General features: G+C 39.1%; 1 protein-coding gene across 2 annotated transcripts in view; it reads left to right on the forward strand.

Annotated features, from left to right (window-relative positions):
* The first annotated feature begins 9,174 nt into the window (after positions 1-9,174).
* FILIP1 (filamin A interacting protein 1) overlaps positions 9,175-24,081 on the forward strand; it is a 186,814-nt gene continuing 171,907 nt past the window's right edge. For both annotated transcript variants that reach the window (XM_024731913.1, XM_024731912.1), the window contains exon 1: positions 9,175-9,248. The gene's annotated coding sequence lies outside the window, so the exon portion shown is untranslated. The remainder of the gene's footprint in view (positions 9,249-24,081) is intronic.

The following is a 24,081-nucleotide window of genomic DNA, read 5'->3' on the forward strand; positions in this document are numbered from 1 at the left end:
TCAGCAGTTTTTGAAAAGAAACATTCCTGCTTTCTTACTTTTACTTATTTTACACTGTTTTCAACAGTTTAGAAATATATAAAAAACTTAAGCAATAAATTATGTTTTGTTAAAAAAGCTTTATATTAGAAACAAAGCTTATAACAAGTAACACATTTTAGTTAACAAAATTAATTTTAGGCAAGGAAAATGATTTTAGGTAGTGAAAGTGGACGGTGAGACCCTGTTCCCTCTCATGCTCCATGCCCACTCTTAGGGCATCGGCTCACCGTTAACTTATGTAATGTGACTCTACCCTCCAGTGGTGAAGGGTACAGAGTGATGGTGGGATGTGTGGATTAAATTCCATTATCTCCACTTGTCAATGGAGGAAATAGGCTCAGAGGGATTAAACCATTTTAAAAAATTGTTCACTAGTTGAGGTCAGAGCAAATTCTCCTTTTTCCCAGGGCTCTTTCTACCATGAGACATATTCAGATAGTGATATCATATTCCAGATATTGCTGGGGAAGTGCAAAAAGTGTTTCTCTGTCCCTAGTCACTTACAGTCCACAGCAGCACAATGGCTGGAAACTTTCCTCAGGTAAGCCATAAAGGTGAAAATATTTCCTCCTGGCACCATGCAGAATTTCCAGGCAGAGCCCAAACACAATCTGTGGCTCAGAGGGAAAATGTCATGGGAGAAAGTTACAGAAACAAATGCAGTGTTGTAATGGTATGAAGAATTAAGACATTTGTAAGGATAATAGAGTAGAAAAGGCATGGAAAGCAAAGCAACTGTAGCTCATTTTGAAGAATCATGAAAAGATGACCTTTTTCTTTTCTTCTGAGCAAATATTAAGAGGAATTCAATTAATGAATTCCAGACCCACGCCAGACAAAATTCAGCTGTTTTAGTTTGTTTAATTATTACATTATCATAAGGCAAGTTCACTGAAATCCTGAATAGTAACCAGAAAGGCAAGTCATACCAAGCACAGGTCTTCAAGTCTCCACCTCAGCAAAATATTGGAAAACCACCAACGAAAAATGATTAAAAAAAAAAAAAATTTATGGAGTATAGTTGATTTACAATGTGTTAGTTTCAGGTGTTCAGCAAAGTCAATCAGTTATACATATACATATATACACTCTTATTGTTTTTAGATTCTTTTCCCATATAGGCCATTACAGAGTACTGAGTAGAGTTCCCTGTGCTATACAGTAGGTTCTTATTAGTTATCTATTTTATATATAGTAGTGTATGTCAACCCCAATCTCCCAATTTATCCCTCTCCCTCCAAAAAATGATTTTAAGTAATCTTATTTTCCTACTATGAAAACAAAACATCAATTAAAAATTTAGAAAACGTAGGAAAAGATAACCATTGTAATTGTTACCATTTATGTAGTTCAGATATAAATATACATACACATATATAAATATATGTATGTATTTTTGTAGAAATACATATGCATGGTGTGGGATGAAATATTTATATCATATCTATTTTCTATATATCTATCACCACGTGATAATACAATAATTCATTAATGCTATTTTTTTTTTTTTTTTTTTTTTTTGCGGTACGCAGGCCCCTCACTGTTGTGGCCTCTCCCGCTGCAGAGCACAGGCTCTGGATGCGCCGGCTCAGCGGCCATGGCTCACAGGCCTAGCCGCTTCTCGGCATGTGGGATCTTCCCGGACTGGGGCACGAACCCGTGTCCCCTGCATTGGCAGGCGGACTCTCAACCACTGCGCCACCAGGGAAGCCCCATTAATGCTATTTTATTACCTGCTGTTTTCACTTAACATTCAGGGAACTTCTTTCTGATTAATTAAATAATTAAACATTCTTCTGCAATGTTACTTTTATGGCTAAAGAGTCAACAGGGAACTTATAATTAAGGTGTGGAAGTCAGTTTGCTTTAAAAAACTACTGCTTTGTGATTTTCATTTACTTTTTTATTGTCTCACTCTACCTAATGATTCTGATTTCTACATTCTGTAGATTCAGATTTTTGTATTATTACTTAACACTAGCCTTTTTAAGAACTTTCTTCCTCATTTCATCATATGGTTGATTTCCTCACAGTCCTCAAGGTAGGGACTAAAAGGAAAGCTTTGAGGTACAACATTTTTAGATATTTCATCATTTCAAAACACTTTCCTGTCCCTGGTTATTTGTTCCAGCTCTCCCAGGTGAATTATTACCACATTTTCAGATGAAAGGGGTAAAGAAATGCAAATATTAAGCATATGAAGGCCTGCTCAGCTATAAAATGGATTATTGAATTCAAATATTTCTGAGCATTGCTCACCCTGAATTTTTCACCGAGTCTTTCACCCTTGTAACGACATTTCCTGTTAGTAACCACCTCTGCTGGCCTACAGCCTTTAATGCCTAGACATCTTACTTTCGTGACAGTTTTCCTTTTCATTATCAGATAGGCAGATCAGTATGTTGATGAAAGCAAGAACTGAGCCTGTTTCCCCTGTGGTTTAAGGACTAATTTGCCTAAGGTGGGCCTTTTTAGTTTCCTTACTTTTTTTTCTCTTTAAACTTTTGATCTCAGTTGCTAATAGTGTGTTATTAATATTAATCCAGTTGTCTTCTTAATTAGCTCATGACATCAGGGGAATTCCATGTGTCTTCCACGTAAAGACTCAGTTAGATCCGAAGAGTTCAGTTCATACAGGTATTTTAAGATGACTGTCATATTAATAATGAAGATAATATTAATAATGAAGACAATAACTAATATTTATTGAGTATCTACTTATGTGTCCAATAGTAAGCACTGTTTTGAAGATATTTTATTATGGAAGACTTACAACCTGCGTGAAAGAGAGAGCACTGTAATGATTACCCATTACCCAGCTTCAGTAACTGTCAACTTCTGGCCAATCTTGTTTCATTGTCCTCTCTCCCACTTCTCTTCCTCCCTCACACCACAGTGTTTTGCAGTAAATTCCAGATATCGTTTCATTTTATCTGTATATATTTCAGGAGATAAGAACTCTCAGGAAGTATATACTCAAATGTATTTTTAATTTTTAAACTTTCTGTTTAATTATTACGTACAGAAAAATACATAAATCGTACGGGCGCAACTTGGTTAGTTTTTGCAGACTGAACCCATTGGTATACCTAGAACTTCGCCGGTGCCACAGAAGTCCCCGTTGTTCTCATTTCCAGTTGCGTCCCCACATCCCAAGGGTAACTACTATCCCGACTTCCGGCAGCCTAGATTAGTTTTGCCTGTTTTTGAAGCCGGTATGTATGGAATCATGCAGTGTACTGTTTTGGGTCTGGCTTCTTTCATTTAGTCTGAGAGATTTATCTGCATTTTTGCACGTCTGTCCTCGTTGCTGTATAGCACACCATTGTCTGACTGACCGCAGTGTAGCGATTCAATTGCAGAAAGCATTTAGAGAGGGGGTCCCCAGCCCCCAGGCCACGGACAGCTACCGGGCGAACGAGCGGAGCTTCACCTGCCGCTCCCCATCACGCGCTCCCCATCGCTCGCGTTACCGCCTGAACCAGCCCCCCACACCCCGTCCGTGGAAAAATTGTCTTCTGAAAAACTGGTCCCTCGTGCCAAAAAACGTTGGGGACCGCTGATTTAGAGAGTTTCTAGTGTTTGGCTATTATGAATAGTCTTAACTTCCTTTATTAATCGTATAGAAGAGGTAAAGGCGGGTTGGGTGAAATAAAGTAATTTGCTTAGTTCACACAGGTAATAAGTAATGGAGTCTGAATTCAAACTAGCTTTGCCTAACTTCAGACTCAGAGGTCTTAACCACTGTGCTTTTAAGGCAGCCCTTTTCAGAATTAACTATAATTATCTGCATAGTGTGTATATACAAACCCATACGTTTGTGGGGAAAAGTACATTATTCTGCACGGCTCTGTGCCCAATCACTGGTTTTCCAATTCTGTGTCTACTTCTTGGAGAGTAAATGTCTCACTCCATTTAAAAACATTGTTAAAAGTCATCCATGACTATTAAGATTTAGAATATTGAGCAAGAGGAGAGATGACTTTAGAATAGGAAAGGAAGAAGGAAATACACTCAGGCACATGTCATCTGACCCTTTCAAAAAATAAGATGCTTGTGAACTGTAAATGCATGCAGAATATGGTCTTATATGATAACTACCAGGGTTAAATTCTATTAACCCACTTTCACGCACATAAACAGGGAAGTGGGGTTTTTAATAATAATAAGTTATTATTATCTTATAACTTTTAAACCTAGTCTTGCCTCTCCTTTTTCTGAAACTGTTGGGAAAATAAATAATTTAGTTAAATATTTTATGAATAAATGTAGGTGTAACACTATTTTATTTGTAAATAGGACAAAGTAGTTATTCTATTATGAATATTTGTAGACATTACAAAGTACGTATTAGTACTACTTCTTCTAAAGTTTTGTAAAATCTAAATAGAAGTATAGCTAGATTAATAGAAAGTGTAAGTATTTGCAAATTGTAAAACCTGACTATAGCAAATATATCAAACTATCATTTTGATACCAAAGAACTAGCTAATGTATATCAATCCCTCCATCCCCATTGTTTTTTGTTTTTTCTTGCTGTTGATTATGTCTTTGAGAAGTTTTGGTTGTGAATGGATAGTTCATAAACATTTTTGAATTGGTTATCAAATCATAGACCAAAATTATATTTTTAGAATGTAATTTTAGAATTTTGCTAAGCAGTGAACTCATTCATCATGCATTGTTTGTTTTAGAGAGAATACTGAACAGCTCATATCCTTTGCTTAAAAATAGATTTTTTTTTTTCCTCAAAGCAATTATCTTCTTTTCAGTCCAATTTTCTCTTTTCTGGTATTCAACAAGGCTTCATTTCCAATAAGCTTTTATTTTGCTACGCTGATCATGAAATTATGCCACTTTTTTTTCTGTCTGCCTCAAAGCTGTGGAGTTTTAAGTGTATGTTTTTGCTCAGAGCATATATCTTCAGGTATAGAAAAGCCTATACATTTTGACTCTCAGCGACTGTGAAGAATAGTTTACTGTGACTAACATATGTAAGAGACAGTTAAGTGGCTAAGAACACAAATTTTTGGAACCAGACTCCCTAGTTCAAATTCTGGCTCTGTCACTTACTAACATGTGACCTTGGTCAAGTTACTTAATATCCCTGTGCTTCAGTTTTCTTGCCTGTAAAATGAGGGACAATAATAACACCGACCTCACTGGGTTATTGTTAGAATTAAGTGGGTTAGTACATGTCCAGCCCTTAGAACTCTGCCTAGGATATAATATGTTACACAGGTATCTTTATTATTATCCAGAAATCTATTACTTTCCTTTGAAATTTAAAAATTTCAAAATAATTAATTTACAATCTAAGAATTTCTTCCTACAACTTTGAATATGCAGCTAATAATGACCCAACTCTGTCCAGAGAGCCTAGATTCATTTTCCATAAGTTTACGGATAATATGCTCTAAAGTTTTCTTCATGTTTTCTTTCATCTTTTACATGTTCATTTGCTTATTCAATCATTCCTGTTTATTGAAGACTTACTATGGTGCTTGAGTATTTAGTAAGGAACAAACAGGAAACATTCTCTGCTACCTGGGTGCTTACATTCCAGTCTTAAAGCCAGCCAATGTGGAGAACAGGGCAGGTCTGGAAATTCCCCTTGTGACCTAGGCCCCCACACCCTGCTGCGCTGAGCATCGTTTTGAAGTCAATGTCTATTTTTCTCTTCACTGTATATATTAAATAACATAAACTTTAACTTAAAAATCACTATGCCTCTTTAAATGAACAATGGGGTAAATTTTGGTCTTATAAACGGATACAGACATAATGTGCCACCTCCCTTACAATTCCTCTGCTTTTTTCTCACTGATAACATTAATCTATCTTCTTATTAAAAAGTTTCATCGTGATTCATTCTTGAAGTTGGGAAATTCAGCTTTAGTCATAAGTTTATTAGAGGTTCTCAGAATAATGCTCACACTTAAGACGGGGAAAAGGATGCCGCTGAACGGTAATATATTAACAACATGTGTTGAAAAATCGATTCCTTGTTGACTGTATACAAAACACAAATTTCTAATAGTTCTTAATGCACTACTTCCTCTGTGGATTATGTAGGAAATGCTTTTGTCTGAATAATCATTCCCAGGGGGTGGGGGAAGCCTTCAAAATAAATTCACTTTTATAGAGAGAGATGGAGTGTGTGTGTGTGTGTGTGTGTGTGTGTGTGTGTGTGTGAGAGAGAGAGAGAGAGAGAGAGAGAGAGCGTGAGAGAAAGAGAGAGAGAGACTGATGACTGTGGGGTACTGAGTCAGACCAGTACATATGCCTAGCCTGATTAAAGGACATAATTCGAAGGTAGCAATAGTATCTAATTACATGAAATACTTTGTATGCTGTTGCTTGTTACCACATTTTAGAAATAAACGAACAGCAACAATGAACAGCTAGTCCAAACGTTAAAGAAAACAACGGTGGGGGACTAGGTTTTCATTAAAGAAGAAAAAATAACCCACCAAAACCTCTAATTGTCTGGATAGTTAGGGAAGAAATAAATAACGATCACCCTCTCAATGGAATTACCTAGGCCCATAAAGGCAAAGTGGGTTATTTCCCCTCAGTCTTTTTTTTTTTATACCTGGCTTCAGGACTTAGTAATGAAGCTCAGGTTTTTTTTTTAGACGTAATGGATTTACTTTATTTTTTTAACATCTTTATTGGTGTATCATTGCTTTACAATGGTGTGTTAGTTTCTGCTGTATAACAAAGCGAATCAGCTATACATATACATATATCCCCATTTCTTCTCCCTCTTCTGTCTCCCTCCCTCCCACCCTATCCCCCCCCCTTCCAGGTGGTCACAAAGCACCGAGCTGATCAGAAGCTCAGGTTCTTGATGTCCCATCGCAGAAAGAATTCAGTGAGAGACAAAATGACAGGTAAGAAGTGGATTTATTTGGAGAGAAAAGCACTCCACAAGGCAGAGTGTGGGCCATCCCAGAAGGTGAGAAAGGCCCTCAGTCTTCTTGACTTTGGCTAACATACTTCTCTGCTTCCTTTTGGACTGGGGACATCTATAAAATGAACTCTTAGGAGGGATGAAATGATACATTCCCCAGGTCCTCTTTAGGGAAGGGGGCGCTATCGCATGTGGGGTATGAGTGGGGTGTGGGCATTTTTCAAACAATTGTCTCCCCACACCACCCCCTTTGTAATGTTTTTTAAAAAATTCTCCTAGTCCCTCTCTGAACTATGTCACAGCCCAGTCACACACGTCCACTGCCTATTAGAGCCCACTTTCTAGGGACTGTGAATAGATGGTCTCTAAAAGATCCAGTAGCGTTCCAGAAGAGGCAGTTTCTTTTAAGAATGCTTTCATCTCTGTTTTCTTTTTTTGGAGTATAGTTGATAAGAATGCTTTCATCTTAATAGAAGTCTTTTTTAAAAAATCAGTGCTGGCCCCAGACCCAGAAGGACTGAGAAGAATCTGAACAAATGCAATTTTATATATGAACAGTAGTAAAGAAATTAGAGGGGGAGGATGAATGCTGTTAGTGCGGTGGGTGGGTTGAGGGGAGCTGAGACGTTTTCTCATTGGTTGAGGTGTGGGCTCATCTAACCTTGGATGTAAGTGTCATTTCTTTAAAAAGAAGGACACACACACCCCTTGTGAAAAGTGGCAGCCTTTCCCAGACAGACATCAGGGTTCTTTAGCATATTAAGCCTCTTTTCGCAAGTATGCAACACTTAAAATATGCAATCTATGCCTTTACATGTCTCCCTGGTCCAACTTCAGTTTACATGTCAAAAAAAGGGTATCATTAAAAACGGTAACATTAAACTGACAAATTGATCTCAGGAAAGGAGTCAACATTTTTAGTGGTAGTGGCAGGATTTTTGTCAGGGCAATATTCTAGTGTGTTAGCCAGTAATGATGTGTGTTTTTGTGTGTGTGAGCACGTGTGTGCATGTGTGTCTCCCTTCCTACTTTGTGGCTAAAAGACACTCTCTCAGGTCCTCTTACTGTTAATTTCACACATGTAATTAGTAAGGGAGTCCCAAGAATAGATTTAAGCACCTGTTTTTCATGATTCTTAATCTTGGAAGATTCATACTATTTTCCGACATAGAATAAAGCAAATAAAAATATCTTGAGACATTCTTTATGTTGGAGTTCAGGGTAGAAGCGATCGCTCTCTGGTTTTGGAGACTGGAGGGTTAATGATGAGACAAGGCTGTTGACAACCAGAGGTGTCTGAAGTCCTGGTTTTCCTGGAGTGTTCTCCGTTTCTTGCTTTGAATGAATGACCTGAGTGAGAACGCTAAGATTTTCCTTTCAAAAACATAACGTTATAGACGTTCCTTTATGATAAACTTACTTTAATAACAGTCAGGTATATAAGCTGGTTAAGTCTGATATGCCAGGTATGAATGTAATCTAGCTACGAATGCAACACATCAATGTAAAAAGCTGCCTGGGAATGATCTTTTACTGTGAATTTTCCCAAGAGTTGTCATACAGTTTTAAAAGCCTTTTCTATTTAAGACCGTTTATCTGAGAAAGCCTAACTGAGCAGAATATTGCATTGATAAATTGCTCTGTTCAAGGCAACTGCCTTGAGGTTCCAAATCACAATCTGCATTTAAGGGCTTCCAACAATAATTACCTCTGTGTAATGAGCAGCAGTCCTTAAAAGGGTCTGCCGTTTCCCCGCAATCTTTTACAGGGTGAGCAGAGCTGTATCCACTGATAACCCAGCTGCCGAGGAACTGAGCAGAGCCGGCTCCAAACTTCTCAGCTGTTGACAGCCTTGACTTGCTGAGAACACGGGTTAAATATAGCACACGCGAGCTCAGCTTCTCGACAAAGTCACTGCTCTGACAGTGCTGTGAAGGGAGCAGAAGACGAGAAACCTAATCTCAGAACCCAACACCTAGCAACAGTTGAAAAAACTTTTAAACAAAAGTCTGGGTGGGAGATATACAACAGCCTCCAATTTCTGCTGATCGGGATTTCAGGGAGAAGAAGCTGCTTTCCCCTTCTCTCTACCCAGTTTCCTGCATGACTTCAGCTATTGGCTAGTCCTAGGAAAGAAAGTGGGAAAAGCTTTTTCCTCTGTATTCTTTTGGGCTGGATAGTTTTCCAGAACTCCAGTCTCTCTTGGGCTGTGGGGCAAGCCACTGGGTTCTTCCAAGGATAAGCTACCTCCATAAAGGACGTACCTTTGGTTAGACGAGCTGCCAGTCAGGTAAGACCAAAATACACAGCTACCTACTGTCTTAAGAAATCTCTGTTTCCACAAGAAGAGAGCTCTCTCTGATTCTGTGTTGTCTGTTTCCTTTGATTCTCACTGTTCCACTATGTGATAACACATTTAGGAATTATGACGATCACTGTGAATTCTTTTTAAAGAATCAGAAAGTCATCTCTTTCTCAGAATTATCCGATTGTTTTCTAAACACAAAGATTGTAATGATGCTTTAATAGCGATCAAAATATGTCTGCCAAGTTATCATTTTCTGGCAGGTAGCAGAAATATGACAAAGGACAACTTCACAGTCCTTTCACAATGAGGATGGCTAACCAATGGGAGGGGTATTTTCTCTAGAAGCAAAATAACTTTCATATAATGAAACTAGCTGAGCAGCTTGTGTGGTAAATGAGAGGCAAGTCCTGCGTGGTGTTTGCGTTGCCGTGCTTTTGACCAGCTGGCTTCTCCTTTGCCGGATTCTCTGATTACACTGGTACCCCTTGTGCTGGTTCTGACCTCGTTACATGACAGTCACCCCGAGTGCTTCTCACTAGGCACAAGATATGCCTGGTTTCAGATCACTGCTTTTGCAGTTGTTGAATAGTATTCAGGAGAATACTATTTTGTGTTTTTTTTTTAAAAAGACATTGAGTAATTGCTTGTATATAGATGAGACAGATTCTGATTTTTAAAACTCAAATTGAACGTATTAGAAAACATTCTTTCTTAAGTTGCACGTATGTGTGTATGAATGTGTTCACCATAGTGTGAAGGAAATCCTCCTTTTGTCTGTTGTACTGTCTCCCCTTCCATGAGTTTCCATGCTGTTTTATCAGAATTGCTTAGCGTGGTCAATATCACACTGAATCTGACACAACTTACGGCTGCACATTGGTGACGTGGTTAGTATTGGTAACTAGTTGGGTTGGATTTGTGTAAGAAGTTTGTTCCTCTAAGTGAACATGATAATTTGAAAAAATATTCTAAACTAAGGATAATTTCAAAGAAGATACAAATGCACATTTTAAAAGAAATTATTCGAGTCTATTTTGTCAACTTAAGTAATTTACCCCAAACCAGTTTTGAACAAATTGTTGACAAGAATGTATCAACTCTTTCAGTAAATGTTCCTATTTTAAGAAAAACTAATTAAAGCTTATATATCATATGCTCAGAAAAATGAAATAGTACATACATTTCAGTACATATTATATTTCATGATTCTGATTGCATGATTAGTTTACAAAGTAAATGCAGCTAATCACGTATAATGAATGTAGCAGTGCAAAATGCACTCTGGTAAACTTGGTATCAGAGAATGAAACTTCTGGTGCTTTAGTGGAGATGAAGTATCTTTGTCTTTAAAGAGTTTCAAAAAGTCTGAACTAAATGCTTTACATTTTTCTTGTTTTTATCTTAGGAAGGGTCACATTGTTGGCTTACAAATGTCTGTGTAAAGCCAAAATCTGCCATTCGTAGATTTCGGAGGCATGTAATTTCTTTTGGAGTTAGTGGAACAGTGTGAGGATGACTGAGTACAGCATTTGGCCCTGGGTGAAAGCATGTTTCCTGATGGATTGATTTCTGAGTATCATTGTCTTCATGACTGTAAGTTTACCCTTGAGAATCAAAAATAGCTCAGGTTAGAGCACGTGCTTTCCTCCAGTTTATGAACAATCAGCGGTGCAGGTTGTGTTCTCTCGTTCACTCAAGCTCACGTCTGTGTTGTTTTGACCCTTGACCATAAGAGAGCCCATTGCCGTTTCTCCCACCACCCTAAGGTCTGTTCCCTTCATCCTTGGTCTGTATGATAACAGCGCTGCTCCCCTTCCACCCCTCGTTGCCATCCAGACCACCTTGCCCATGACCCTGGGGTTAATTTTCTTATGCTCGTCTCTCCTACTCCTCGCTTATCTTTTGCAACTAGTCGCTGCCAAACACCTAGGCTGGGTATTTTGAGGACCTTCCATCATCTGGCATGTACTTAACTTTTCCAGTCTCAGCTCCCACTACTCAACAACAAGTGTCCCTCTGCTTCAGATAGTTCAGATTTTGGGCCCTTCTCCAAACACCTACACACTGCATATTTCAATGTTCCACCTCTGCCCCTTTCATTCCCTCCTGCCTGGAACACTTTTCCTCCTCTCTCCTGTAGAGACTTTGTCCGCTGTTTAAAACCCAGATCAGTGACTTCCACTTTCACAATGATTTCCCGGACCATACCATTTAGAAGTGATTCCTTCTTAGTTTGGGCTGTTTGGTGCTCTGTTAGAATTAGGGTCCTTTGGAGCAGGGTTTACGTCTTTAAATTCAGAACAGTTTTATGAAGGTGACCAGGTACAAAGCATTGTCCTAAGCATCCCTTGGCTCTGGAGCGGTTCGGCCCCATGTACCTTGTGGATGTTCTATGAACATTTTTGTCTCTGGATTTCTAATGGTGAGCATGTGAGAAAGTATAGGTAAGTATAAAATCAAGACAAGCAACTGTAAGTGTGGTTAATAGCTTTTTGTCTCAAAAATTTCTCAAGGATGGTCTTCATAGTTTTACCGAGTACAGAAAAATTACAAGTAATTGTGACTACGCTCGTGTACTTGATTGTGGAGACGATGTACCTTGTGGGAATGAAATAGGAAGGCGGATATATAAAGACTATATATATATTTATACATGCATCTCCTGTGTATACACCTAGAGCTCTAAATACTATAACTCGTATACTTTTATCATCTTCTGGTACCGGATTCTATTTATAGTTACCTTTGGTACTATACATTTAAGTCATGGTTCCTTCCATTTGTGGGTCATCATGGATTAAAATCTGGCCTTGAACATTAAAATATTTAAATATCATGATTATCCCTTTTTATTTTTCCGTAAATATTTTAAAAAGAGCCATTTCTCAGTTTTATTTTAAATCACTCCTGAAACCTGTAGCCTTACTGTGTGAGATAAAGCATGAATCATGATTCTGAACTAATATTTTTCCGTGTTCATCAAAAGAAAAGAATTCTCTTTACATTTTAAGACGGCCAAGGAGGTTAAAATTACTCTTTTAAATGGGTGTTCACCAAGAATCACTATGGGATTTTCTCAAAGAAACTTATGAAATATTTAATATATTCATTTAGCAATGATTTCCCAGTGGTTATAATTTTTACTTATTCTTTAGAAGTGACACTTTGTGGTAAAATACTCATTCTCAACTAATGCTAATTGTCTGTTTTGGAAGATGAGCATTTCTTCACAAAACAGTTGCCCTAAGAAATAAGATTTTACAGAGCTTGTTTAATTGACATCTTCATTAATTTGTCCCCTCTCTAACATGTGGGTTTTAAAACAGCAGCATCATGGGAAGTGAAGGGTTGAGCTCAGGCTGAGATCTATTTCAGCAGACAGGTTTAAGAGAAAACAGGCTGGTAACAGCTTATTAGAAAAATAATATCTGAAAGCCTGCAACATACATTTGTTTATACATTAATTATTTTAAAGATATGTAGCAGTAGAATGAAAGATAAGCTAATAAAATGTGTTTTGCTTCCTTATATCTGAGCTGGATGTGTCATTCAGATGGAGGAGGCAGGAAAGGCTAATTGCATAGGCAAGTCAGACGGCCTGAATTCAGGTTTCAGCTCACTATGACCCTGGGGAAGTTACTCTCTGTGCCTCAGCTTCCTCATCTCTAAAATGAGGGTAATAATACTAGCTTCCTCAGAGAGTTGTTCTGAAGATTAAACAAGTTGATAAAACTTACAGTTGCCCAATAGACTTTTCAATAATTTTATGCTATTCTTGCTTTATTAGTACACCTTAAATATAGTTATCTGTTTAGTTTAATCTTTGTTGCACACAAAAATCTTAGATACAGACGGTTTGTAAAATCAGGTTCATAGATCATAGGAAAGACAGAAGAATGTATTGTTTAAATGTGGAATCCTGTCAGGGACATACTTTGCTGCTGTGTACTCCAAGCAGACATAGTTTGAGCTCCAGCCAATAATTTAGTATGGAATTTATGTTTCAATCCCTCCGTTATCACTCAGCAGTGTGCTGTCTTATAGAATTATTACTAAAAAGGCCAAGAAATCACCCACAGCATAGACCGTTCCATGGTTTCTATATTTGCACTTGGAGATAAAGTGTGTTTATACGTAGTGCTTGGGTATCTCTTTTATAGCCGACTACGCTGGGAGACTTCCTCTTCCAAGGAGGGATATATTATTAAATTTATCATTCTTTATTTCTTCCCTTAGATGTTTTGTTTTGTTTTACTAGCCTAGTAACAGATAAAAATGAAAAGACCAAAAAAGGTCATCTCACACGAGCTTCAGCCTCACCAAATACAAGTGAATTCTTGCTACTCATTGCCCTTAATCCTAGTCATTCCTCTTAAACATGGCAAGAAAGTATATTCCAAGGCAAAAAAAGAGTGTTACCTCATAAAGATGTATGAGTATATTATGGGGTGCTCACTATTCTGTATATTTAACTTAACAAAAATATATGAAGCACTCAAAGTGGAGAAGTTTCTTGGTAACTTCTACTAGCTTATGTAGGGTACTCACAGTTTAGACCTGTCCATTTTGCTTTATTTTTCACAATTGAAAGGATAAGTTTCTAAAAGATAAGGCAAACTGAATTTCGGAATGATCATTCTCTAATGAAGACCTTGTTTTAGAAAGAAAGAAAGAAGAAAGGAAGGAAGAAAAAGAATTTTCCTGGCTTTATAGAATACATTATAAAGGTTCTAGGGCAAAAATATGGGAACCTCAGGAAAACATATTGGCTTATGTTCTTCTTTTTTCCTTAAATGGTCGGTCCTCCTCTTTAGCTAATCAGAGAAGAGAAAAGGCTGCAGGCAGAATACGACTTTCCCCATGGTAGTAGCTGAGGCAGTGTAATTTCAAAGGATAGGCAGCAAGTTGTGTAAGAACTTAGAATAAGGAAAGTCCAGCATGAATTGGGCAGCTCCAGTTGGCTGTTGACCAGCTGATTGCAGAACTTGAGAAACTCCCAGGAAAGAGATGAAGAAACACGATATTAACCAGCGCTCCAGTCCGTGAGAGCTTTGTTTAAGCCACAGCAGCACTGAAAAGTCAAAAGAACGTTGGTGTTGCGTTTCCTTTTTGGGAAATGGCGTCAATGTGCATAATATTGTGTGATTTATGTGTTTCTGAGGTCTGTGAAAGACAGACTTTAAAAAGAATTTTTAAAGCTAATGCAGAACTTATCTCAAGTGGTCTGACTTTCATTGAACCCTTAAGGTTCAGGGATTTGTCTGGTTTTGCTTTTTTGCTTAAATGCTGTCACCTACCTCCTTCACCAAAACATAGATGAAAACAATTGTTGCTTTACTGGCCAAGGACTTTATATGTCTACACTTGAAAATAGTCTTTTTTTTTTTTTTTCTTTTTCAATAATTGTAATTGCAATCTTTCAATCTTTCCAAGTTATTTTGAAGAAGTGAATTATCTGCTGCTTATCTTTGTAAGGAAAAGGTGAAAGAAAGCCATGAAATGGGCATATCAGAGTTGGCCAAATGCATTCTTTAAAAAATGATTTGCTACAGATTTAAAGCCAAAAGGCAATTTGATTGAAAACAGTAGACTGCTGACATCACCAAGACAATCAAATTACTGCCAACTTGCCTTGTTTATATAAAAGATCTTTGCAAAAATAAGGTCCCCCCCGACACACACATGAGTCATAGGCGATACAGTAATAGGGATAAATGGACTTTATTTTTCTTTATATGTCTTTAATATACTTATGTCTTAAGTAACTCCTTTTAGGGCCTGCTTCTTTGACTGAGATACCACAGGAAAGGAAGAGGCATTGCTGAGTTCATAATGCTATTTCAGTGTGGCAGCCTAAGTACATGAGGAAATGACACCCCGGGCCTGTATTTGGAGCCTTGCAGTTACTGTGACGACAACACACACTAATGGAAAACAAAGATGGTCTGCTTGCCAGCACGAGCCAGGAAGAGTTTTGCCAGCTCAGATTTTTCCTAATTATTCTATAAGTCTTGAAATGTGACACTTGAGATATTCAAGGCTCTTTGTGTTTCATTAACTGTTTAGTGAGTGACGCATGCTTCACGGGCAGCCTGGAATTTGGACAAGGGAGGGGCCTTTACATATAAGCTTAACTTTCACATGCTGTCTTGATAGATCTCATCCTCTGGTTTGGACACCGCCAGACCAACTGCTTTGGTCACAGCCTGTTGTTTGGTCCTTAAGGAAGGCAGCTGCTTTGGTAGAATTCACTCCTCGGGGGCCCCTCAACTTTGGTGACAAATCCCCACCTTCTATCTTCTGTTCATTCCATAGATCGTTGCCCAGCGTGCCAGGTGTTCCTACTAGTGACTGGGACATCTGAATCCCAATTCTTATATAGTGATATAATAGATAATATAATGATAATAACAGCTACATATAATATAGATTATCTACTTAATGTATGTATTGTAGAGCTATGCATAATTATTTAGTATATATGCATGCTGCCAGTAATATCACGTACTGGAGATTTTTCTGTGCCAGGCACTTTGAATGATTTTATTTACTTCTCATAACAGCCCGATGAGGCACTATTTTTATCTCTTGTTTTATGGATTAGAAAAATGAGGTTTATAGATGATAAGTAACTTGCTCAGTGGTAGATTTGAGATTCTAACCCAGGAAATTCGATCTTATTTAGCCCATATTTTCACCACTTTCTTGTAATGCAGGCAGTTGTTCAAGGAGGACCTCTACCTAGGTGACTGTGAGACGTTTTGGTGAAAGGTGTCGAATGTGACCCTGCACATTCGAATGTGACCCTGCAGTCTGAAAAGATTCACTAAGAGCAAAGAACAAGGAGATCTGGGGTCAAAAGGCCAATGGGGCTCTTCTCCAGGGTCCTGAAGTAGAGCCAGAAGCTGTAATGGCCTGCGGAGCTGGGCGACCCAGGAAGAGCTAGGCCTGGGGCCCTGGAACACAGAAGCTCTTCTTCCACAGTGGTGGATGGCACGGCGTGGTTCTCGGCTTCTACGCTGCTGAGATGATTCTCTGGAGAAGGAACACGTGGAGCGTTTGGATTTATGATCTGTTATGGGCGCTCTTGTAGCCAGATCCCTTGATGCCATTGGGGGTTTTGGTCTGTTTTTGCTCCTGTTGACAAGTTAGAACTCCCCCTCCTATTGTAAAGAAATGCTCTGCAGATCTCTGCCTTGGTCATGGGCATTCCGTTTGTTAAGTGGTTCAAGAGAGAGTCCTGCAACATACTTATTCCAGCTGTTGGTAGCAATAAAGCTGGAAGAAGCCTTCGGTGGTGTGTGTAAGGTTGTTGTAAGGGGGAGGTACCGAGGAAGGGGACAGAAAGTCTCATTCTGTATAAGAGCCTTATTGACTCCCAATGACTTTGTTTAGGGAGTGAGTTGTCAGCCTAACAGCATGTTGTTCCTTCTGAGAAACAGAGCTGGCTGTAGTTTAAGGAAAATTACCTGATACTTTTCAGCCAGTGGTTTGCTACAGTGGAGCAATGACGTGAGATATTTTATTATTCTATTTAATTCTTTTATCTTTATTCAAATCCGAGTCGTCTCCAATGAGGCCAAAAATCTGACTCTCTGGATATAATTGGAATTTTTGAGTTTCTATTTACTTGCATGACACTTGACTTTTGTACTATCTGAAGTAAAAGGAGAGCAGTTCTAATACAATTTTGATGGAGCAGATAATGCTTTGCTTTTTCTCACGCCAGTGGCCATAAATACTCTACTTTTCCTGTGTATCAAATATCCCAGGTGGTAGGATTTAATATCCCAAGAAGGTGAATGTTTCACGTGAAATAAACACATAACAGAAAGAATCTCTACCTTCTGAGAAATTCTATTCTATGAATTACAAACGGCATCTTGTCACAACTATGTAGCACACCCCAGCCCCGCTCCTACATGCTCACTACTGGTCAGCACACAGGACTTGTAGGCTACTTTCCTGACAGGCTAAACACCTTCCTGAAGCAAATACACTCTTTGCTCTGTGGCATAGACCTATTTAATCCAAAATAAAGGTCGTGATGTATTATATTTCATTAAGGCACTCTTTTTCATTCACATGATCTCTCCTGACTTCCTTACGACAAACAAAGAATTTCCCTTTTGTCCTCCCTGTCTTTATGTAAAAAGGTGTAACAGTGTCAAAGGAGGGAAAGGATTAGTGCTATATCCTTTGGAGACAAAGGGCTTCACTGGTTGGCTTCTGGAAGTATTTTTTTTCTCATTCAATTATTCTAAATTCCTCTTGGCACCCAAACCGCATGATAATTCAGACATTCTGTGAGACCTCCTAGTTCTCTTGGCATTGCCACAGCTGGTCTGACTTCCAGCAGGAATGGGGGCTCTGAGTCTCACACTGTCTGTGATCATACAGCTTTGGTCCTGGAGCCACCCATACCAAAGAGAGTGGAAACCTCTAGACTCTGAGCTCACTCGGGACCATCAGGTCATCTAGTCTGCGGTTCTCAACACTCCCTGTGTGTCAGAGTCACCTGGGATGCTTTGAAAATGCAGATGTCCAGGCAGTGCCCCAGAGGTTCTGATTCAAGCTGGCCTGAGTGCGTGCCCAAGTGTTGATCTATTTTGGAAGCTTTTATGTGATTTTAATGTGCATCCAGGGTTGAGAACCAGTTATCTAATACAATCTCTTCATTTTAAAGAAGGTACCAGGATGAAGGAAGAGAGGTCGCTTGGTAGAAGTTACAGTGTCCTCTGAGGCTGAGTCTATTACCTTTTCTATCACATGATCATAATAAACAACAAAGTAGCCAATATTTAATGACTGCTTTCTATGTGTTAGGCACTAGCAAGGCAGAAGTGAGGCAGATACTCGTACACTCTACGTGTACAGATAAGGAGGCTGAGGGAGCTGCCCAAGGCCCTCCAACAAGCAGGTGGCAGACCTGCGATTTGAGTGCAGGCAATTGGACTCCTCAGCTTGTGCTCTTAATCTCTTAATCACTTTGCTGTTCTGGAGCCAACTCTGAGAATGTAAGGTGTTGAGTGGCAGCTGCTTCCCTATTTCAGCATCAGGGGTCTTGTGGCAGCTGGCCTTGGTGCTCTGAGATCCCACTAGCTGGTTTGCCGCTTGACTGGAGATGGGGTCCTTGCATTCTCTATTTTCCCAATAAGTGTGCCAACTGGAGACAACCCATTCTCTTAGAGACTGTTCCAAAGTGTTCCATTTTCCCCAGTGACTTTGTTTCTTTTATCCAGTCTTTCTTTTGTGGACCGTTATAAAATTTCCTGTCTTACTTTTGGGCACATATCTTTTTACCTTTATGTGGAAATTCTAACCACAAACTCTACTCTCTCGTTCAGTCCTTGACTTTTCCCCTAACCCTGTGAGTTTGGCTGTGTTCACCATTTTCCCTGGGATTTCCCCATCTCTGGACTTTCTTACTACCCCCTAACTTCTCATGACCTCAGCAACAACAGGAAGGGATTGATCACTTCACTTCTTCTATAGCAGCAGGTGCATTAGAAACAAGCTGGTCTGTCCCATGGAAGTGACTGGCTGGAGGGTCAGCGTACTCCAAAGATCTCTTAAAGTATACATTTTTAGGTTGCATTATGGAATTAATTTTCTGATTGATTCTGTAAGTTTACATTTCTATAGAGAAGGCTTTTTTACACCTTGGGAAAAATCTATATACATTGTCTGGTTAAATGAACTTTACCAAGATGAAAATCACTAATGGCAAATACTATAGCACAGATTTCTGTAAGCAATAGCAACTCAACAAAAAGTGAAAGATTATAATAAATATTCTATGATAAATATTTACATGTAAATTTAAATAATGAACGTGATATATAGATTCAGGTATGACTTGGGACTTTTTTTAGAGCCATGTTTCATAAAACAAGTGCTCAATAAGTTGAATCTGTTAAGTGTCATGGAACTGAGGAAGGAAACATTACTGAGCAGCTTTGATCAGTAATTGGACTGAACATAATTTTTTTATATAAACATGGGAGTGACAATCACTGACCATGGGTGATTATTTCTCTGCTTCTCAGTATTCTTTAAACCTTTAATGACCACATATTGTTTTTATTACAAGTTAAAAATCAATAGACATCTTAAATGTTCATTAGAGCATCAGAGAGTAATGAATGCTTAACTGAGTGGAAGCTAGACTCTGTAGCTGTGATTAGCATGATATATGTATATTCCCAACAACAGACTAGAACTCTTACTTTAAATGCATAACTATTTTTTAAAAATTAATTAATTTATTTTTGCTGTGTTGCGTCTTCGTTTCTGTGTGAGGGCTTTCTCTAGTTGTGGTAAGCGGCGGCCATTCTTCATCGCGGTGCACGGGCCTCTCACTATCACGGCCTCTCTTGTTGCGGATCACAGGCTCCAGACGCGCAGGCTCAGTAGTTGTGGCTCACGGGCCTAGTTGCTCTGCGGCACGTGGGATCTTCCCAGACCAGGGCTCGAACCTGTGTCCCCTGCATTGGCAGGCAGATTCTCAACCGCTGCGCCGCCAGGGAAGCCCCAAATGCATAACTATTGACACAAGTCTAATTGCTCCTCATCTCTTCACTCATGTGCTGCAAAACTCATAAAAAACAACAAAAACAACAAACAAACACAAAACAAAACACAACCAAGCTCTTATTTGGTTTACTAGCTGGAAATGCTCTTATCCTTGGAAATCTATTTTGGAGTTAGTTGCTCTCCTCCCCTACAAGTGGTAAAGCAACAGCTGCCATTTAATTAATGTTCTGCTGACAGCTCCAGCTGATGAATACCGTTGAAGTTCCCTATCAGCATCAATACTACCCACATTACCCCAGGAGGAAATATTGATTATAGTTGCTTGATTTTGCCTTATTTCACCGTAGCTTTCTTTCCTGCACTACTTCCTTCAAATTCCAATGAGGCTGTTATTTACATCACCATTCACATCTTCCAGGGAATAAGGTCCCGGTGGAACACATGTGTTCCTGGTGATGTATTGCAATGGAATCTCACCAAAATGAACACGTGAAACACTGAGCTCAAATAGAGGAGAGGACTGGGGGAAAACCAGATGAAAGTGACTTGTGGTTTCTCAGAAAGTAAAGAATTTTGTCCTTTTGAGAGAGAGATTAGAGAAAAGAAAAAGAGCTCTTGTTTTTCCACGTAGCATAAATGTATGGTTAAAACCCTGCAATCTGATTTATATCTGGATTATTATTTCAAGTTCTGTTCCCAGAACTTTCATAGGAGTTGAACTTCAACAGTACTATCATTACTATTGTGTGACAATGAAAAAGATTTGAGCTGTGTGAACACAACCGTTTCCAGAGTGAGATCCGTTCAATCCACTCATCCTGAAGAACGTATCTTAGGCTCCGTCAGGCAAGGCCCATGCTAACTGGCAACAGGTAGAACACAGGATCCAAATGGTGTGGCCTTAGATGACAAAGAGTGGTTCAAGCTAGTATCTGGCCTCTGAGGATCTAACATGAGGTTATGGGGTGTCCTGGAAGGCAGGTGGGGCAGGGTTGTGTTCTGACCCAGGTAGGGTGTCAGCGTTTGGGCAAGCCTGTCAGCAGGACCAGCGGGGAGAGCCGGGAGGTGGGATTCAGGGGCAGAATAGTTCTGGAGGAGGAACAGTCCTAGAGACTCTGTAATGCAATGTCAAAACGACTGAGATGATACTAAATCCCAGAGTCCTGGGCTGGAGCTCTTTGTGTCCCTCCTGCTTCACATTTAGTTCGTCGTGTTCACCGACTCGCTAAATATTTATTGAGATTCATCTGTGTCAGGCACTGAGCTAGGGATTGGGTACAATAGTGTATATCATATTATCTCTAGTCTCTAACTGGGTTACAGGTAAAAACAATGGCAATTTCAATGCCATGTGACTAGTGAGTGAATGGGATTGTGGGAGCACTCACCTGGTTTTGGGTGGTGAGTGACTGATTCAGGAGATCAGAGATGGGGTGATAAAGCAACTCTTGCTGTGGGGAAAGGGGACCCTAGAGGCTGAAAACAAGGTAGGGCCTGACAAACAAGGTCTAAAGGAAGGCAGAGGAAATTAATGTGACTGAAAGGCTCAATGACTGATTTGTTGCAACAAGTCCATATAGCTTTATGAATGGTGGGGAACTCGTAAGCTGCATTCTTTTCTTATATGATAATTTAAAAAACATATGATAATGTTTTTATCATATATGATAATTTTATATGATAATTTTAAAGTTTTTAAAACATATGATAATGTTTTTATCATATATGATAATTTTATATGATAATTTTAAAGTTTTTAAAACATATGATAATGTTTTTATCATATATGATAATTTTATATGATAATTTTAATGTTTTTAAGAATAATGTGATGAAGAGGATGCACTATATACATACATTTTCATCACACTTAAATCTGTCTTGGCCATTATGAGCCAACCAAATATGCATCTTGTGGGCTGGAAAATTCCTGACCCTCACCACCACCCACACTCTGAGGTGGTCCAGTGGTTAGGACTCTGCTCTCACTGCTGAGGGCATGGGTTCAATTCCTGGTTGGAGAACTAAGATCCCGCAAGCCGTGTGGCCAAAAAAAAACCCAGCATTGATCAGTCTTTTAGATATATTTCTAAAAGGGAGTGATGGATATTGCCTATAAAATTCTTTGCTTTTACAAGTTTGTGCATTTTGAAAAATACTTACGTATATTCAACACTTCACTTCAAGTGACTAAGTGCTTCTGGAGCAAGAAACTTATGTGAATAGCCAGGAAATTTTTGAAGTACCAGTTGGGAGCATTGCCTCACCACATAATAAAATGAATTTTGAAATCACACTCATTAAAAACACTTTTGATAGTGGTGTCAGAATCAGTTCACATCAGATGAGGAGATCAAAGGAAAATAGTCAGAACTCCAGAGACCTACATATGAGAGTTTTGTGTTAGAAAGGAGAGACACTTCAAGTCAGAAAAGAAAATATGGAGTTTTCAGTCAATGGGGTTGAAAAAACTGGAAAAAATTGAAATGAAATCTCTATGTCACCACTTATACCAATACATACTAGATGCATCAGAAATTTAAGTGTAGAAATTGAAAGTGATATACTTGAAAAATATATACATATTGGTGGAGTGGGAAAGACCTTCCTACGCAAGGGAAAAAAGCAGTAAAACAAAAGACTAAAATATTTGACTCCATGAAAACTTTTTTTTTTTTTTTTTTTTTGCCGTTGTGGAGCACAGGCTCCGGACGCACAGGCTCAGCGGCCATGGCTCACGGGGCCAGCCGCTCCGCGGCATGTGGGATCTTCCCGGACTGGGGCACGAACCCACGTCCCCTGCATCGGCAGGCGGACTCTCAACCACTGCGCCACCAGGGAAGCCCCATGAAAACTTTTATACACGAAAAAAAACCCACCTCATGAACAAAGTTAAAATGCAAACAGCAATCTGGGCAAAAATATTTGTGACAAAATAAATTAAAAACAAATATCCTTAACACAAAGAGCTCTTTTAAATGAATAAAGCAAGAGACACGACAATAGAAAAATGGACAAATGGCATAAATAAACAATTTGTAGTAAGTGTGTGAAAAACTATTTAACCCCATTGATAATTAAAAGTTCAAATTTAAAGAAGATAGTAGGGGCTTCCCCGGTGGCACAGTGGTTAAGAATCCATCTGTCAATGCAGGGGACACGGGTTCGAGCCCTGGTCCAGGAAGATCCCACATGCTGCGGGGCAGCTAAGCCCGTGAGCCACAACTACTGAGCCCATGCGCCCAGAGCCTGTGCTCTACAACAAGAGAAGCTACTGCAATGAGAAGCCCGCCCACCGCAACAAAGAGTAGCCCCCACTCTCAGCAACTAGAGAAAATCTGCGTGCAGCAGCGAAGACCCGAGGCCAAAAATTAAATAAATTAATAAATAAATAAATTTTAAAAATAAATAAATAAATAAGAAGATAGTATTAATTCAACCAATGCATTGACAAAGACACAACAGAATCCAATACCTGTATGGTGAGGGTGTGATGAAGTGGTCGCTATGGAATGCTGGTGGGAAAATCAGCTAGGACGAGCTTCCTGAAAGGCAATTTGACAATATGTGGTAGAAATCTTAATAATCAGAAGAAAATCAGGCCACTTCCATTTTGAAAAAAAGCATTGTTTTCCTTTCCTCCTATTGTTCTCAAGTATTGCCTATTGACTTCTAAACGTTTGGCACACCTAGAGGCTCTTATTAAAAAGAAAAGTCCACATACTTCTTCGTCAGTAGCTTGATAGGATTTCCTAGGAGGGACCTTGCTTGATTAGAATTGTGGAAACAAGGCTGCATAATCCATTCTGCCTAATCACTGAAATGCCAGGAACATCTTGATGGCCGTGTATTTCCCGAGTAATGTTATTATCAGAACAGAAATTGATATCCAAAATGGACACATATACGACTGCATCACGAGGGTAGGGGAGCAGGGGCAGGTGGATAAAATGGGGCGCTGGAGTCAGGAATCCTTGCTTCTGATCACTACTTCCTAAAACTGCTGAGGCTCATTAGGGTTATAGGGCTAAACTGATCCAGGAAAACGGTACCAGGGCTCAAATTTTGGGCGATCTGCTCAGTTCGTGGATTATTCTGAAAAAATTGTTTTACCATAATATCTTTAGATACTGATAGATGCTAAGAGATGATTGACTCCAACCGCTTTTTAGGAGGGATGAGGAAGCTGAGACCCAGAAAGTCTGTCCTTCTCGAAGTCGTATGGCTTATGAATTCAAATCTGTGAATTCATAGACAAGCCATAGCATCGTGCTGCATA

Source organism: Neophocaena asiaeorientalis, unplaced genomic scaffold (assembly GCF_003031525.2).
Source record: "Neophocaena asiaeorientalis asiaeorientalis breed wild unplaced genomic scaffold, Neophocaena_asiaeorientalis_V1.1 scaffold450, whole genome shotgun sequence".
Classification (NCBI taxonomy): Eukaryota; Metazoa; Chordata; class Mammalia; order Artiodactyla; family Phocoenidae; genus Neophocaena; species Neophocaena asiaeorientalis.